This window comes from Rousettus aegyptiacus, unplaced genomic scaffold, assembly GCF_014176215.1.
Source record: "Rousettus aegyptiacus isolate mRouAeg1 unplaced genomic scaffold, mRouAeg1.p scaffold_m13_p_6, whole genome shotgun sequence".
Taxonomy (NCBI): domain Eukaryota; kingdom Metazoa; phylum Chordata; class Mammalia; order Chiroptera; family Pteropodidae; genus Rousettus; species Rousettus aegyptiacus.
Genome location: NW_023416309.1, coordinates 81,943,043 through 81,961,969, shown reverse-complemented (window position 1 = coordinate 81,961,969; position 18,927 = coordinate 81,943,043). Strand labels below are relative to the sequence as shown.

General features: G+C 44.5%; 1 pseudogene; it reads left to right on the top strand.

The window, feature by feature from the left end:
- Nucleotides 1-205: 205 nt before the first annotated feature.
- LOC107514650 lies at nucleotides 206-1,061 on the top strand (annotated as a pseudogene).
- The last annotated feature ends 17,866 nt before the right edge of the window (nucleotides 1,062-18,927 follow it).

Genomic DNA, 18,927 nt, shown 5'->3' with positions numbered 1-18,927 from the left:
GCAGAGCAAATGAAGCACACTAGGGACCCAGAAAAGGGAGGAATGCCTGGGATGGAGGGTGGGGTTGGACACTGTGGTTCAGGCTAGCAATGGCCTTCCATGAAAAACGTGTGCCTCCTGTTCCGCAAGGCAAAGCCAGGGATGACATTTCCTTTTTGCCTCCAGAAGTGGCCACGTGTTTGCCCTTGCCCATGACATGTGAGACATGGCCAGAATGGAGCTTTTAAGAAGTGAGTGTGGCTACAAGAAGGTTCTGGGAACAGTAAAATGGTTCAACGTAAGAAACAGGGTTTCATCAACAAGAATGACACCAAGGAAGATGTATTTGTGTGTAAGACTAAACACCATAAAGAAGAACAACCCCAGGAAGTAGGTCCTCAGGGTAGGAGATGGAGAAAATGTTGAGTTTGATGTTGTTGAAGGAGAAAAGGGTGCAAAGGCAGCAAATGTTACAGGCCCTGGTGGAGTTCCAGTGCAAGGCAGTGAATATACTGCAGATCGTAACTGTTACAGACATGCTACCCACATCGCAGGGGTCCCCCATGTGATTACCAGCAGAATGACTGGAATAGTGATAGTGGGGAAAAGAATGAGGGATCAGAGAGTGCTCCCGAAGGCCAGGCCCAACAGTGCCGGCCCTACCGCAGGTGACGGTTTCCACCTTACTCCATGCGGAGACCCCATGGGTGTCCACCACAGTATTCCAACCCTCTTATGCAAGGAGAAGTGATGGAGGGTGATGACAACCAGGGTACAGGAGAAGGTGGTAGACCTGTGAGACACAATATGTATTTGGGCTGTAGACCATGATTCCGCAGGGGACCTACTTGCCAAAGACAGCCTAAAGATAGCTTGGAGAGGATGGCAATGAAAAAGATAAGGAAAATCAAGGAGATCAGACCAAGGTCAGCAGCCACCTCGACGTTAGTACTACTGTAACTTTGATTCTGACACGGACGCCCAGAAAATTCTAAACCATAAGATGGCAAAGAGGCAAAAGCAGCGATCCATCAGCAGAGAACTGGTCCACTCCTCAGGCTGAGCAAGGTGGGGCTGAATAGACACTGGCTTACCGTCTCTGCCATCATCTGGTTTAGCCATCCAACAAGAAGAAATGAATATGAAATTCCAGCAAAAAGAAAGAAACGAAAGATTGTAGCTAAAGACCTTAAGGGCTTGCTTTTTGCCTGTTGACCAGATAACTAGAAATATCTGTATTATCTATGCAGCATGGATTTTTTATTATTTTTACCTAAAGTCATCTCTTTTTGGTAATAACAAATGTGTTTTTTTTTAAAGCCTGGTTTTTCTCAATATACTTTTAAAGGTTTTAAAATTTTTTCATATCTGCAAGTTGAGATTTTTAAGAACTTTGTTTTCAATTTGTAACGAAAGTTTACAGCTTGATTTTTTCAAAAAGCCAGCAAACTGCAAGCACCTGTTAAAGGTCTTAAATAAAAATTAAAAAAAAAAAAAAAGGAGTGTGGTTTCTCCCCTTTCTCCTTTGTTGGTTGAAAGCAGAGGATTCTGAGGTAGAACCAGCAGATAGCAGGAGCCTGTGTTCCTGACATCATCCCAAGGAGGAGAGTTGTCTGCCAACCAGGAACACCTACTTTGTTCTGCTATTTGAGGGAAAAACAAACTTCTGTCATGATAAGCTGCTGTCAGCTTGGGACTGAGAACAGTTAGAGTTATACTAGTTAATAAGGAAGATTTCATGGAGGAAGTAGCATTTGAACTGGGCCTCGAATAGCATATAGGATTTTGACAAATGGAACGAGAAAGAAATTCCAAACGGTAGGAAGAAGATGAGCAAAGGTTCGGAGATGGAAAAATACAGAGATGGATTGTTCAGGGAAGCCTATGTATCTAGTATTGCTAAGGCTTGGCATTCTTAGTGGGACTAGGCAGAGAAAAGTAAAAAGCTGAATTGGGATAGATCATGGAAGGTTTAGAAGGAGAGGCAGATTGTTTATGTTGTGAAGGCAATGGGGAGCCACAGAAGGTGCTTGAGCAGGAGAGTGACCTATTTTGCCTGTCCGAGAATTTGAGAGAAGAGCCAGTCTTGGCATATCTTGAAGGTCCAGTTTTAAGGCTGGCTCAAGACATTGAGAGTTAGTAGATACCTTAAAATAATTGGCATAAAAACATTTTATTATAGAATTTCAAGCGTATGCAAAATTAGCCTTGTATGATGAATTATCACATATCCATCATCCAGCTTCGCTACTCATCATCTCATGGACAGTCTTGTTTCAGTTAAACTCCTACCCACTTATTCCCTGTCCTGTAATATTTTGAAGCAAACACAAGACTCATATCATTTTATCTGTAAATATTTCAGTGTGTTTGTCCAAAAGATTATGACTTTAAACAAAACAATCACAGTACCATTATCACACCTAGATAAAATGAACATAATTCTTTAATGTTATCAAATCTAGTGGATGTTCATATTTTCAATTGTCTTATAACTTTAAAAATTTTTTGGAAATAATTTTTTAATAAAAAACGTTGCTTTAAGACATTTAAAGGATTCCTTCTTCCATCTAGAGAGCAGTTCAAGTTCAGCTTAGAGAGCATTTAGGTGATCCCATTATGTTTCATTTCACTCAGTTTTGATGATGGTGCTGGTTGGTCCCATCTTGTGCTGAGATTGGGTTCAAATGTGTCTGGTGAACTGGTGGAGAGATATCTAGTAGAGAACCCATCGGAAGCAAGCATCAGGAACCAGCTTGGACAGCTTGATCTGGTCAAGATGCCTCTTAGCAAGGAGCAATTTTGAGTGCTGTGTGACTTCTGATTTGTTTCCTGGCTTCATCCTGTTTTGAGTGAAAACTGGGAGGGCAGACTCTCCTCAAACTCGTTAGGATGTTGGGGGTACAAGCTAACTAGAGTTGGCACCCCTGTAAAGGAGCGTAACACTAAAGGGGGGAACAGTGTGGTGCTCTCTGCCTGCACCTCCGCCAGAGGCTGGGTCAGCAGGGCAGCGCAGGGCACAAGAATGGGTTTCTGCAGGTGTAATGCTGTCAGCAGGGATCCTTTGAGCCTGAGGTGGGGAGAAACCCTCAGACAGCACCCTGACCCCGCTCGTTAGCACATTTGAGACAGCCCCTGGGAACTGAAAGCTTCTTGATGAAGACAGAGAAGTACAGAACCTAACATGCTTAATTCTAACAAGCACCCTCTGGAAAAGGTATTGTTACCCCACCTTCTGCATGAGAGAACAGCATTCAAATAGAAGGAAAAGTCAGTAAATGAGTTTTCTTTCAGTGCAAAGCCGTGTTCCTTTCACTCCAACACTGTCTCCCACACAAAGGAGGATGTTCGAGGGGAGGAAGACTGAGTCTGCACCAGGTACCCTCTAGGGACTATAGGTGTTGCTCATCTTGACCATCACATCAATCCTGTGAAGGGACTGCTATTTAGACTGAATGTTTGTGTCCCACTCCAATTCATATGTTGAAATTCTAACTGCTGTGTGATGGTATTATAAGATGGGGCCTTAGGTATGTGATTAGGTCATGAGGGTGGGGTCCTCATGAATAGAATTAGTGCCCTTATAAAAGAGACTCCAGAAAGCCCCCTTGACTTTACTACCATGTGCGGACACAGTGAGAAGGTGCCAGCTGTGAGCCAAGACGATCTCACCAGATATTGGATCTGCCAGCACCTTGATCTTGGACTTCTCAGCCTCCAGAACTGTGAGAAACAAATTTCTGTTGTTGAAGCCACCCAGTTTGTGGCATTTTTGTGACAGTAGCCCGAATGGACTAAGACAATAATTTTTATCCTTATCCTACAGATAGGGAAACTGAAGCTCAGTTTTCCTGACTCCAACGCCTACATTTTAGGTCTAAATAGTTCATTGGATATTTTGGAAAACTTGGCTTTGATTCATGGTTCAGGAAAAAAATTATTTTTGGACTTTCATTTCAGGGTTCAGAGAATCAGCTTGGTTCTTTCCCATTCGGGGTTCAAAATTTAGTCTGACTCCTTGGCCCTAGGAGTCTCCAGGCATAATTTTAGGTGTGGTGTGTCCTTGAGCAGCCGGAGGTGTGAGCTTCTTCTCCGGCCTGTGGGTCTGGGACGGTGACGGCTGTGTTTATTAGGAAGATGATGACTGTGGGGTGTGCAAGCTGAGCAATGACTGGTATCGAAATGGATGTGGGTAAATAAAAGCGAATTTTGCTTGGACCCATTTTTATCAGGCAGTTTCATATGCAGGGTGATATTCTGCAGTTACAGGCAGACTGGGCCCCAGATGGAGCTCAGTGGTGGCAGGCAGCTGTGTCTTCCTTGCTCTTTCCAGTCCCAGGGTGAGGTGCTTCTCAGCCAGTCCCCCTTAGGCATCGCCAGAGGAAACTTTCTCCACCCCGGACTGACTCAGAAAGTGGGGAGAAATGCCAGAGGCAGAGCCAGGCACAGGTCTGGGCAAAACCCGTTGGCCAAGTGTTCATAACAGTGAGAAACTGGAAATAGCCCAAATGCCCAAGGGTCAGAGGAGAGAGGGAGGATGAAAGCATTTCAGCACCTACTCTGTGCCTTATCATATATCATCACAATGGCACCGTCTCTATTTTATGGATGGAAAACACAGTTGAGGGTAGGAAGTATGGGGGCTCTCCAAAAGGAGATCGAGAATTCTAGTCTAGGGCGGCTTTGGCTAGAATGCATACCGAAAGGGTCTTGCCTTGCTGTTTTCATGTGCCAGGCCTATGCTGAGACATTTACAGGGAGTATTCCATTTAAGCTTCAACAACCTCTGGAGAAGTAGATATGAACACCCTCATTTTAGGAGAAACCAAAGCTTATTTTTCAAGGGAGAAACTGAGGCTCAAAGATAAGAAATAATTTTCTTAAGGCCGCATGTGTGTGAAATGGCCAAGCCCGGATTTGAACTTCAGTTTTGTAAAACAAACCCTGGGCTCCAGTGCCAGGCTGTGTGGGTTCATATCCGTGCTCCTCCACCCTAATTGTGTGAAGCTAGGGAATTGTTAATCTCTTTCTTCCTTGGTAAGAAAGGCATGATAATAATTCCTGCCTCATTGGGTTGTTGGGAAGATCAAAGGAGTTAAAACAAGTAAAACACTGTGTGCCTGGCACATTCAGTAAATGCTGACTGTTGTTATAGTTCTGATTACTACTACTTTTCTAAGATGCTTACGTGGCTCTGGGATAATTTTTATACTGATGGAAACCAACTGGGATTGAATGCTTCCTTGTCTTAGAAACCTTGGGCCAATTCGATAACAACTGCCTTTGCATATTCTAAAAATGCAGTAATATCTAGAATAAAACCCATACACAGGACAGTCGAGATTCTGTTTATCCAAGCCAATGAAGACTTCTGGAACAGTGCAAAGGTGAGATGAAGGTGTTTGCTGATGAGATGACTGGGTCACAGAGGTCTCATGTCATCTCTGAAAGAAATGAAAGAGAAACAGGGCTTGAAAGGACCTAGTGGGTCTTCAGATGGTCATGTCAAATTTTCAAATTTTCATTTATCCATTGGGTTGTGGTCTTTATGGCCGGCTTGTTGAGGTCCTACTTCGAGGCAGGGGAATCAACTAGATGTTTGAGACCAACGACTTTCACCATTTTCCTAATTCTACGAAACATGCTGTAATGGGTTCAGATGGCAGGTCACAGACTCAGGCATTGTAGAGGGACCAATCGGTGTGTCTATGGCTTGACCCTGGTAGAAGGCTATAACCCTGATTGCAAAGCTCTGAGTCTTCCAATCCAGTCATCTGTTTATAATTCTATCCACACCCCCCCCCCCCACACAGTTTTACTGATATATAATTGACCTACATCACTGTATAAATTTAAGGCATACAGCATAGTGGTTTGACTTACACATATTGTGAAATATATGCTTATAAATATAAGAGTTGTGAAATATATTCTGGATTAAAATGTTTTCAACATTTTCTACTCATCTCCTACCAAAAAAAAAAAAAATAGCTTTTTTTTTTTATCTACCCTCACAACTCCTGCATTCACTTCTGCTCTCTTTGTCCTAATATAGTTATGTTGTGATTTTGTTGTTGTTGTTGTTGAACTGATAACCAATGTTTGCCTTATTGTGACTTGTGAATATTGTCCATTGCTGAATCACATATGTGTAATGATTACATTTTACTTCTTATACAATATGGTAGAAACAATGTAATATATTCACTCCTCTGTTGTCTATTCCTGGAAACACAGGTTATATTTCCCAGCCTCCTTTGCGGTTTAGCTGGGACCATGTGACTATATTCCGGCCAATGGAAATGCAAGTGGAAGCGATACAGCCCTTTCAGTCCAAGGCAGTACACGACCTTCTCCCCACCAGGTAGGTGAAGTGAAGGACTCAGATGGTGGAGTTGCAAGATGAAAGCAGCCTGAGTTCCTGAGTCACCACTTGGAGGAGAGCCACGAACCAGTAACAGCCTGTGATGTGGATGAGATATAAACCTTTCTGTGTTAAGCCACTGAGATTTCAAGATGAGTCTGTTGCAGTAGCTACCATAAATACCTAATACTTTTAGCATTTTTATTGTTCTCCAGTTTGCTTAATATGCTTTTAATCATCCTAATTCATTCCCAAACTCTCTCACAGAATTACAGACTTTCTCAGTAAGGTCTAACACCCAGCTTCTTCAATCGTGCTCCTCACCCTTCATTCCCTACTTAATCTTAGTGCCTAGGGATGGGACCTCAGGCTTTTCTCTACCTGATGGGGAATTAGGAGGCTGGCTGGAATAGGAAACAGGTTATATTTAAGGAGAGGTAGTCTACTTTAATTGTGAAGAGCTCAAGCTCTTCAAATTTAGTGTGACTTCAGGCAGTTTTCCTAACCTTTTTGAGAATTTCTCATCTGAAAAATGGGGATAATAATATTCCCAGCTTCATAGGACTGTTGTGAGGATTAAACAAGATAAACTAGTAAAGTGCTGTCAGCACAATTTCTGGCACAAGGGATGTACCGATAAATCCTAGTTATTACTTTTAAGATTAAAAACCTCTGGGGAATGACTATGCTTTCCAAGCACCAAGAAATTTAATCTGAAAGAGAGTTTTGCTTTGCTTCCAACTATAGGCGGCTAGCTGCTTTCCAACTCTAGAGACCAGCTGAAAAGGGACCAACATGGAGAGGTCTATCCCAGGGTGTGATAACAGTCGCCTCCCTAGGGACTGGGACCACATGCCAGGGATCTTGTTTTATTTCCTCAGCCTAGGCTGAGCTGGGCTGAGCTGGATACCTCCACTTCATGATTCTCTCTTTCCACCCTTGGGTTAGGAGATGGTGATGCTCACTCTCCTTCCTTCCCTTAGGGCGCAGATGGATGCCAATAAAGTCAATACAAATGTTTATCGAGTACTTACTACATATCAGACACCATGCTAGGCAATAGATTATAAGAGTTAACAAATAGAAATACTTTGCCATTAAAGAGCTTATAATTAGGAGGGAGAGGCAGAGGGTGAATAAATGAATGTATAGTTGTACAGTGCAGGCAGGGCTGGAAAGGAAAACTACCCTAGGAGGGATTATTCAGGGTGACAGATTTCCTATATGGCAGTCAGGACGGTTACCCGGAGGTGATGGATACCAGGAGGTGACAGATATCCAGTAGCCAGGCACCTAGGGAACAGCACAAGCAAAGATACTAAGGAGGGAAAGCCCTTGGCTTGTTGCAGCCCCTGGCAGAGGTCTGAGGGAAAGCGAACTGTCACAGTCAGTAGGGAAGCTCAGGCAGGGCCTAGCTGACATCAAGAAGGAGTTTGGATTTTAAGTGGAAAACAGAGGCACCCCTGACTGGTATAGAGCAGGGGACTGATGTGATCAGACTTGTGTTTTGTAAGGGCTACTTTGGTTACCAACCACTTCCTGAAAACAGGCACACTTCCGTGTGTCTCAGGTATCATGGGAAACCAAGATTGGAGGAGCTGAGAGGGGAAGGGAAGGATCCTGAGGGAGGATGATTTTGCAACCTGACTTTGACTGATTTCAGTTACCACATCTTTTGGTCCCGTCCTGGAAAGTGGGTGTCTCCATGGCAACATGTGTGGACAAATGTTTTAGGCTTTAAAAGGTGTGTCTATGTATCAGCTGTCGTCCATGCGGATTGTGTCAATGCAAATACAAAAGTCTTCACCATCAAACCTCTTCTCCCCACACACCCGAAGGCACTTCTGATTTTGAAACTTACCTGGTTTCTGTTCATAGGAGAACTATATTGTGTGAGGCCAGGCAATACTTAGGCCTTGAAACTCTTTTCCCACTTAATACCCAGGAAAATCTGCATCAGACCCAGCCAAACTAAACTTGGTCCTTGGGTAAACAGAGCCGGAAGTGCAATGCCAAAGACCCCTTTTATGGTCACCTGGTTCTTGTTCTCTTTTGTCAGAGCAGCAAACAAATATTGTCAGTAAGAAAAACCTTTACAGTCTACCTCCAAGCTCCTGTAGAGTTAATGTTCCCTCCTTGCTGTACTATTACACCTTGAAGATACCTCCATTATGGCATTTATCACACTTTATTTGCTTGCTCGTTCATTCACTAAACGTTAAACACCCAGTGGTGAGGTATTGTGCCAGGCACTGGGGACAGAGTGTTGAACAAGACAAGGTCCTGCTAGCATGGGCTTCTACTGTGACGGGGGACAACATTCCAGTAAACAAAGAGCTGAGTAAGATCATTGCAGACAGTGTTAGGTTCTTGAGGAAGCAGAGGAGATTAGGTGCTAGTGGTGGCTTGATGGTGGAATAGGGATTCTCTAGTTTGGGTAGTAGTGAAGGTTTCTTGCTATTTCTTGGACGTGCCACCTCCATTCCCTCATTAAGGCCTTTTGACTCATCTGTCTGTCTGAAGTTTTCCTGGATTTTCCCATGTCTGCCTCCTTTGGATAGTTTAGTTCTCAGCTCAAAAATCACCTCTTTAGAGAGGGCCCCTCTGACTACCCTAATCGAAGTAGCTTTTATTTATTCTTTTCATTGTTTATGATCTGCCTCAGCCCACTAGAAATACAAGCTCTTCTGAGGACAAGGACTTTGATTTGTGGGCTGTTGGTTTCAGCCATGGTTTGGCCAGGAAAACAGGAACTACTCAATGGATTCCATGTGTGAAGGGTTTTAATCTGTGGAATTAGGGGGTCACACAATTGTTGGGAGGGCTGCAGGAATCAAGACCAGGAAAGCCATTGGTGGTCTAAGCTTGCCACAGGAAAGTGAATGGTTCTCAAGAGCTCACTGGAAGCCACTGCGATTTTGAGAAATGCCAGAATTGGTTGACAACTGTCTCTGTTGCAACAAGACAGTAATTCTCAAGAGCCTTCCCAGAGGCTCCTGCAAATATGAAAAAATTTCAAGGAAGCTGATGCTGGCTAACTTATCACCTACAAGTAATTTGCTGGTCCTTACCTGGAAGTTGCTGCAAAATTCACGTCCACCATCTGCCCGTGTGTCAGCTTACAACCACTCTAGAGAAAAATGGCTTTTCTTTTGACTTCCAAGTCTCCTTTGAATACTCCTTGTTGATAGCCTTTGACCTAGAAACTGGATAGGGGAGGAGAGTCTGAAAAATGGGGTTCTGGCTTTTCCTCTATAGAAGAGACTATGGAAGGGGTGGCGATCATGCCAAGTTGAAAACACACAGTCCAGCATTTTGCTGTATCTAGAATAGTGTCTAGAACAATGCTTGAAACATAGCAGGTGCTCAGGCACCAGTTGAATGATTAAAAGATTCGTGGTCCTTGGTGGGGCCAAGAGCTGAATTCTCTACTGTTTGACTCCAAAGGTCATGCAGTCCCATTCAAACACCAGCTGAACAAGCTATGACCTTGACCCTGGACCCCAGGCTGGAGCTGCTGACCAATGAGTCCCAGACAGAGTCTGTGCCACAAATATGCCAACAGAGCTGTGCGTATTAGGGACAGGAACAGTGAAGCTGGAGAGTCCAGGGAGTTTTTGCTCTAGAGAGGGTAGGATGGAGAAGGGACCACCAACCCTCTGTGATCAATCCTTAAAAGCTTCCTGGAGGTGTTGGCATTATAGGGTACACTGGATTGAGAGAAAATACTGTGGCTGCTCCAGGGTGGCAATCCACAAGGACAAAGAAGACTGGGCATTTGGCCAGGAGTAACCTTCCCGATGTTAAAAAAAACCCTCAACTATAATGTGTACGATTAGTTTAATAAAAAAATAAACCTTTCTGCCCCACTTTTGAATACCACTGATGCTCCAGGTGATGTGTTAGATTTAGTAGGGGTAGAGGTGAGAGCTGTGGGTATACCCAGTCCCAGGACCAGCTACTGTGGGGGCCTGCATGAAATAAAAACATGTGGTCTTGTTCAAAAGCTGGAATTTTAAGAGCGCACTGACATAGCATTAAACCAAGCATGGGGCCCTTCTGAGAATAAGCCCTGTGTAACAGATAACAAGCTACCACAAACTATGTGGCTTAAAACAATACCAATTTATTTTTTCACAGATCCGGAGGCTGGAAGCCTGAAATGAGTCTCGCCAGGCTGAAGTCAAGTTGTCAGCAGGACTGCACTTCCTCCTGAGGCTGTAGAGGGCAGTGGGTTTCCTTGCCTCTTCCAGCTTGTGGAGGCCGCCTGCATGCCTTGGCTTGTGGCCCCTCCCTTACGTCATTTCAATCTCTCGCTTTCCTTGTCGTATCTCCTAATTTCTCTGTAGTCAGATCTTCTGCCACCATCTTATAAAAAGACTGCATAATTCTGTATAATCTCAAAATTCTTAATCACACCTGCAAATTCCCTTTTGCAGGTGATGTTCCCACATTCTGGGGATTTGGATCTGGATATCTTTTGGGGCCCTTATTCTGCCCACTGCACATGCCCTTGAAGCTGGCCCTGCCAGGCTCATAGCTGGATCCTCTGGTTTGAAAGAGGCAGGCTTTGAGGCTTACCGCAGAAGGGAGGGTGGCCTGCAGGTGGCCTGGGCCCACAGAAGTGTGAGGGAGTGATGGAAATGCCTCCCTTGCCTGGAGCCTCCATGTCGGTCCCAGTGGGAAAGGAGTCTGTCCAGTGGCCACAGGAATCCAGATTCATGGCCTTTGAGTGGCCTCCTGATTACGGTTGTCAGATTTAGCAAACAAAAATACAGAACACCTGGATATTTTATCTGGCCACCCTGTCTCTGATTCTTGCTGCCACACCGTGCTGCTTGCTCCAAGGGCTAGGCTCAGCCTTAGCCTTTTGGGCCTTAGTGAGATCGTCATCATTCCCCTCGCAGCTGGGTCTCAGGCTGCAGCTGGAGCAAGAGAAACTGGGCCTGAGGCTCAAAGGCTGTCAAGAAGAGAGCTCCAAGGGGACTCAGGAAGAGGCCCGAGTTTGCTGATCTTAAGAAAAACAGGGCTTCCTTAGAGGCAGGACGGCATTTCCTGGGTTAGTGCTGTCTCCCACCCTATCACAGGGACGAGCTGTCCTCCAGTCCTGGAGGGCTGTGGGCTTGAATCTTTTGTGGTCCTTCATTGCTCACAGGCAGCTGGTAAGTGCAGAATGGGGGGCTCAAGGAGTGAACACCACATTTCACTTCCTCTACACATCGCACATCTGAGAAACTAATTTCCTTTTCCAGACACATCTTTCTCAGCTGTACAGACCCTTGGTGGTCCAGGGTCAGACTTAATAAAATGAAAAGGGTCAGGCTTTCAGCAGAGGTAGCGTTCCCCCCTCCCCCCAATATTGCACTGTGCAGTCAAGGTGCCTTTGTGCTTTGCAGGGATATGGATTTGAGCCCATGCCCAAGTTTACGTCCCTTAGACGGACCACAGAGAAACAGAACAAATGACTCTCCAAGATGTCACAGTAATGATTGTAAGAAGCATCCTTATTTTATGTACTAACAAAAAAGAAAAAAATGCTGCCAGACTATGTTATAGTATTGATTGTGAGGTGCACCTGATTTCGGAATGGTTAAGTTGTGAAAAAATGGGCATATTAGAACCAACAAGATATGGTATTAGGTTTATTGTCAGCTCAGTGCTGGTGGAATGGAATCATCATAACAATGACTGATTTATGATTTATAATATGTTTATTTATCTGTAACTACACTTGAGCCATATGGCATCACCCTTCTCCTTAACATTTAAGAAAAACTGGTTCCAAGTCAAGCATACACATGGTAGGAAATCTAGGAAGGCCTCCCCCTCCCGCTTCTGGGGATTGCTGGGGCTCAGGCTCCTCAGGGATATGCTGGTCTCATTTCCTCCTTCCACTGAATTCTCTCTCTGCTCCTGCCATGCAGTTTTATTTCTTTTTCTGAATTGTGGTAAAATACACATAATATAAAATTTACCGTTTTAACCACTTTAGAGTATACAATTCAGTGGCATCTAGTACATTTCCACTGAGTTTTAGCTCTTGCTATCTCTTTCCTCCTGTGCATGGTTTCTTTCCTCTGCCCTGTGTGGTGTCTACAGAGAAACCTAGTTTCTCCTTGATTCTCTAAATCAGCTGCAAACACAGGCTACTGAGTGTAGTAGAGGTTTGCTAAACACTTGAAGGAGTCAGAAGGAGCCCACCCAGCTCACCCCGGCATCGTCTCTAATGCTCTCTTCCTCCAGCCTCAGGGAGACACTGACTGCCTCTTGGCCTTGAGTCTGCCTCCCAAGGTGCCTCCTCCTTCTCAGACCTTCCTGCCTGCTCCCTGTTGGGCTGCCGAACTTCTGATTTTATTATATGGAGCAATTTTCTTCTCTCTTCTCCCCTAGTTTATTCCTATCATCCTGTTGTTTTCACTTTTCACAGGCATTCTCTATACTAAGATCACCTTGCCCTAAGAGAGATTACTGTGACATTTCCCCGGTCAGGGAGAAACTTGCCTTGCTGTCAGAGATTTGCCATCTGGTTGCTTCAGACTCTTTTAGGCTGTGTTCTCTACCTTTGTGGAGCTCACATTTTGCAGACAGTGTCATGTGCAAAGACAAGTGCCACGCAATAACTGTCATTCTCTGACAGGGGGACCTCTGAGCCTAGGTTGCAGGAGTTCCCATCCTTCTGTCTGCTACTTGCTCCCTAATTTCCCTTTGAGAACAACACCTCCTCTGCTCTCACTCCATGTGGTTTGGATTGGGCTGATCTCATCCCCAGGCTCCCAGGATGGGGCACATGCCCCAGGGCTTTCTGGCCCACTATAGTATTCCTGACAACAGTGACTGGTTCAGGGACAGGCATGGGACTTGATCCAGACCAGGGAAAATAAACCTTAGGGCTTGTCCTGGAACTGTTGGGCCAGGGACATTTTTACTCTGCTGGTAAGAAATGAGCCTGGAAAAACTAGTGGTCATCTGGTCACCACATGGAACAAGCCTGCTGGAGAAGGAAGACAGGTTGGAGGAAACCGGCATCAAGAGCAGAGAGCAATCAATGACTGGATACCAGGCGCTAAGCCTACTTTCAGTTCTGAAAGCCTAAAACATCACTTTCCTTTATAAACTGCTTGAGTTAGGCTTTTGTGGATCACAATAAAGGTCCTAACAGTCACAGAAGGCTGCAAAGGGGAGATGACAATTGAGTAGGGCCTTGAAGGATAAGGAAGAGTTTGTAGGCAAAGAAGGTGAGAAGTACATTCTAGGTCGAGTGGGCAGCATGTGGGCAGGTGAGAAAGTGAGCGTGGTGGGAAGGTAGGAGGCAGGAGACAGGAGATGTGGGTGGCGGCTGGATGACAGGAGGCCCTGAGTGTCATCCTCAGTGAATTAGACATGGTCCTGAAGCTGGCTGCTGTGCTGGGGCTTTTCTCCCATGAGTGAGTGATTCCCCATACTTCAGATGAGGGCACTGAGGCTTAGCGAGCTGTTGGGCAGGAGGTTTACACTTTAGTGACCCCACTGAGAGTGCCACACAGGTCATGAGACACAGAGGAGAGGTTTGGCCAGGCAGCCACAATGAAGGGACCCGGCTGGCTTCGACTTCGCATGTACTCAGTCCCAGGCCCACTTATGTGTCCCTTTCAGTTTAGTTGTCTGAGAGCCTGGAGGGTGAGAAATTCAGGCGAGTGGGGTAAGCCTGGGGTTCACAGCCTGGCTGTACATTTAAATCACGTGAGGTGCTTTTAAAATTACAGCTGTCTGGGCCAGCACGGACCAATTAAATTAGCACTTTTTTGTGGGGGTTGGCCTGTGGCTGACATTGATTTGGTTCAAAGTCTCTTCAGGTAATTTTAATGGACATCAGGGTTAAGAGCATTGGCCTAGGGCAGTGGTTTTTAATCACCTAGTGAGCTTGTTAAACTACACTTTGCTGGGCCCTATCCCACACTTGCTAATTCCCCAGGTCTGCAGTAGAGTCTGCGAATTTGCATTTCTAACAAGCGCCCAGGTGTTGCTGCTCCTGGGCACGCGCTGAGAATCACTTGCTTAGCCCAAGTCTCCTTAAAAGCCAGTGTGAGTGAGTGGGTTTCAGGTGCTTCCCAGACTCGGATTCTAGGCTTCTAGACCCAGAATCTGGTTCCAGCTCAGCTACCATCGGATCCTGGACTGGTCACATCCTTCTCTGAGCCTTGGACAGCATTTTCTGTCAAGTGCCTTTTAAGCTCTAGGAATCTTTGGTAAGTCTGTGGCCCTCAAACGTTTTACTTTTGGTAAAATGCGAAGAGCTGGAGTGTTTTGGGGGGAGAATAATCTGCTTTACTCAGTCTACCTATTCAAATGTCATTCTAATTCAAAAGCACACTCACAGAAATACCCAGAATAATGTTTGACCAAAATCTGGGTACCCCATGGCCCAGTCAACACCTAAAATTAACTATCACAGACACTTAGTGAAAAGTAGAGGGGGTTGGTAGGCCAGTGGCAGGTCAGTGTCTAGACTGAGGTGTGTATGTGAATCATTTAACCCCTCCCATCCTGGCACATGGTAGTCCTGGGAGAGGCATACGAAGTTATTATTGTAAGTCTTTTGAGCTGCTCACTGGCCATGCCTGTTCTCACTGGCGCCTTTAACCACCTTGTTCTCCTGTGCTCTGCTTGGCCTGTTCTGTTGGGCCCCAGGAGTGAAATGAGTAAAATGAGGCCCAGAGAGAGCCAGCTAATTGGGAGATAAGTGAGATTCTCTGCTTCTTCCCAGCTTCCCTTCTGGGCGAATGTGGTTGGGAGACAGCTTGGGAGCAGGAGCTGAGTCTGCCTTCGGAGCCTCCTGGATAGGGGTAGGTCTCCCCTTCCCACGGGCTTTAACCCTGCTGCAAAAGCCCAGCTAAGGACAATGGACTGGAACCCAGTGTGTCTGGAGCACTGAAGGATGCCTCTGGTCCTTTTCCAGGGGAGGTCAGGTCCTGCCTGGCATTGTCTGGAGGGTGACCTCTGCTGTTCTGGGTGGCTGTGGGTAATTAAGGACCCGTCTGGCTAATTCTGTGTAGTGTGTCCAAATTTGCCTACCCCTGCCCAGACATCCCCCATCCTTAGGTTCTGACTCCAGAACCTGCAATTTCTTGCTGCTCCCATCTTTCTGTGGCTTTTCTGCTCATCCATAAGCAACTCCCTAACATTTAAGCTTTCTAAGAAAAAAGCCTTTTGTCAAAGTGGACCTGTGTCTTTTATGCTTGCTCTCATACTGTTTCTCACTGGGTTTGACATAGTTTGGTTTACTTAGTGCTAGGTCTGTGAGGATGAGAATGAGGAGGATTGGGTGTGGGGCTCCCCTTTTAGATAGAAGGTGCTCCTGTGGCTGAGGAGAAGCCCCATGGGGGTGAGCTGTGAAAGGCCTTGGAGACCCTGGGAGGGGCTGGCTGGCCTCTAGAGAGAGAGAGAACTTCTAGAGAGGTAGAGGCCCCTTGCAAACGCCACATGCCTGGAAGCTGCAGCCTGCAGTGGGGGTAGGTGCAGAGGGAGCATGGGGGGAGACGAGGAGGCCCATGGGGAGGAGTCGTTTTCATCCTGTAGACTTGGTAGCATTCTGACGCCTGCTTGGGATACGTGCAGGAACCACATGGGACATCAGTATGCCTCTTCCTCAGGAGAGCAGGTGTTATGTCTTAAATGGCTTTTACAATAAATGATTAAAACAAAAGGAAGAGAAAATATGGGAAGTGAAATTAATAAAGACTATTTTACAGGGATATTGGTGTGCTTGGTGTTTGAGGAAGTGGGGTGTGCGGGGCGGCTGAGGAGGCAGAGCGCATGCAGACGCAGTGGGCAGAGGAGACAGCTGATGTGGCTGGGAGACTGGTTACATTGAGCAAATAAATCAATAAACTGAGGCTAGTGGGAGCCGGGTTTCTTACTGTTAGGAGAAGTGATTTACAAACATGGGAAGGGCAAAGGCTAGAAAGAACCCTGAAGTGCTGGGAAGGTATGACCTCATTGAGATGTGTACTTATACACATTAAAACCGTGAATTTAATGTACATATGTACAGCTATATGCAAATAGTTATAGGTGTGTATACATATATTTATATATGTACATGCATGTCTTAGTTTCTGAAGGGCTTAGAAGCAATGACATTCTAGCTTCCAGATCTCAGTTTCTAAATACTATTTTCCACTAAAATGAACTAGGGCTTCTTGGAGAAGTGGCTGCTTCCAGATATGGAGCAGGCAAAGAACGAGATGAATCTGGAACGTCTTGTGCCAGAAAGTAAGGATGTGCTCAAAGAATGATGAGGAAATAAAAGGATACAGGGATCAGCTAGAAGGGACTCTTATTGATCAAATCTGGGCAATTTGAGCATCAACATAAGTAATGGTAGTACTGGATAAAACTCATTGAATAAAATAGGAATCCATGTTATTAATAAAGTAAATGAATAAGTGAACAGAAGGAAAGCTCCTATGAGATTGACAGTAAATGCAGAAGCAATAAGACAAATTAACATTAGGCAGTTATCAGAGTGGTGGTTGATTCGGGCTAGAGTTGTCAACTATGCTAAGAATGGCAGGTGAATGGTAAGATATTGGTGTAATACTGGAACGTGTCCCAGAAAATATTTATTACAAAGGGAAAAATGGTGACCTTCTGATAGAAACACCTGGCAGACACTGGTGCGCAGGTGATCAAAATTAACCTCGCCAGTACTGTGAGGGTTGATGTCACGGGCTTCCTGATGTTAATGAAGCCTCACCTGTGCTATTCCTGCCAAGGCTGCATGGCCCAAGTCTCCTCATAAGGAAACAGTAGTCAACCCCAGGTTGAGGGTTATCCTATAAAACAAAAGGCCTGTACTCTTAAAAACAACTCTCGGGGAAAGACATAAAAGATGGGGAAGAAAGGGAAAACGTCTCAATTTGAAGGAGACCAGTGAGACATGACAACTAAATGCAAGGTTTTCCTAGAGTGGATCCTGGATCAGAAAGGAAAAAGACATTGTTGGCACAGTTGGTGAAATCTGAATGGGCTGTGTTTTGGATGGTGCCACTGTGCTGGTGTTGATTTCCTGATCTGGACGGTTATGTTGGAGAGTGTCCTTGTATTTAAGAAATATATTGTGGTGTATTTAACGGTAATAGGATATTGTATCTGCCGCTTGCTCTCAAATGGTTCAGAAAAAGGCTAATGATTTTTTTTATATATATACGTACACATACATATCATGGGTGTGTAAAGAGTGTGTACACATGTATACAGTGAAGCAAATGTGGAAAAATGTTAATAGTTGGGAAACCCGGGTAAAAAGAATGATAGTTCTTTGTCTTTTTCTTATAACCTTTTCGTAAATCTGAAATTATTTTGGAATTATGTTTTAAAAGAAAAACTTACTATAGCCCAACCAATTCAGAGGGAACTGTATAATGTTTGAGTATTTCTTTTCAGTTTTTTATATGAATTTTTACGTAGTCAAAATTGTGTCTCATACAATTTTATATCCTACTGTATCATTTAACATGGTAACAGAAACATTTTCCATGTGTTATTATAAACACTTCATAAACATTGTTTTTAGTGGCCACATAATGCTCCATTGAGAGGTCGTATTAAAACTTATTCTAACTATTGCTGGACAATATTCAAGTTGGATAGCATTCAGGTTATTTTCTTTTTTAAAAAAAATCATAAATCACACTGCAATGAAAATCTTTGATAATAAAATATTTTGTTTGCTTGTCTTAGGGTGGATTTCTAGAAAAGGAATTATGAAGGACATGAACATCTTAAAATGATTGATATGTGCCACATTGCTTTTTCAAAAGCACTTTAGTAAAATAATAATTGCCAGCAGCGGGACCGAGTGCTAGTTTCAGCACACCCTCACCAGCGTTTTACAGCTCTTTACTTTTTTGTTAGGTGAAGAGAGATGACTTATTTTGTTCTTATTCCTATGATTTCTAGAGAGGTCAAAAATTTTACTTGTGGTTCATTAGACCAGTAGTGGTTCTTTGTCGATGTCACCACGCTTTTCTTTGGCTCATCTGGACTGGACACTTCTCCAAGGACTGGGGCCAAGTGACCTTTGTGTCTTGTGTAGAGCCCTCTTCCTAGGACTGCCAGCCCCCTGGCGCCCGTGTTTGACTCTTTCTGGAAGCCTGGGACTCCAAAGTTGCTCGTGTGGCCTGGCTGACTTCTCATCAGGGACTGTTTGGGGAGCCGTGGCTGCCGGGCTTGGCCTGGGCCATTTTCCAGTTAGTCCTTCGGGCATTCCAGCACCCTAGGCTGTGAGCAACTCTCACCCACTTTCATTTTATTAGACCTTTTCCTCCTTTTTGAAAAATAAAAATAGGATTATGGATTCCCGCTGAATATAAAAGCAACATATAATCACTATAAAAATTCAGATAATACAGAAAGATGTAAAAAAGACAGTGCCCTCCATAGTCATATAGTTTAGAACTATCTGATATTAATATTTGTAATATTTTCTTCCAAATTTTTTTCTATGTACATAGGTATAAATTTTTACACAAAAAGGGCTCACTTTTAAACATTCGATTTTAAAAAAGTTTTAGGTTTAATTTTTAAAAGGTGATGGTAGATCT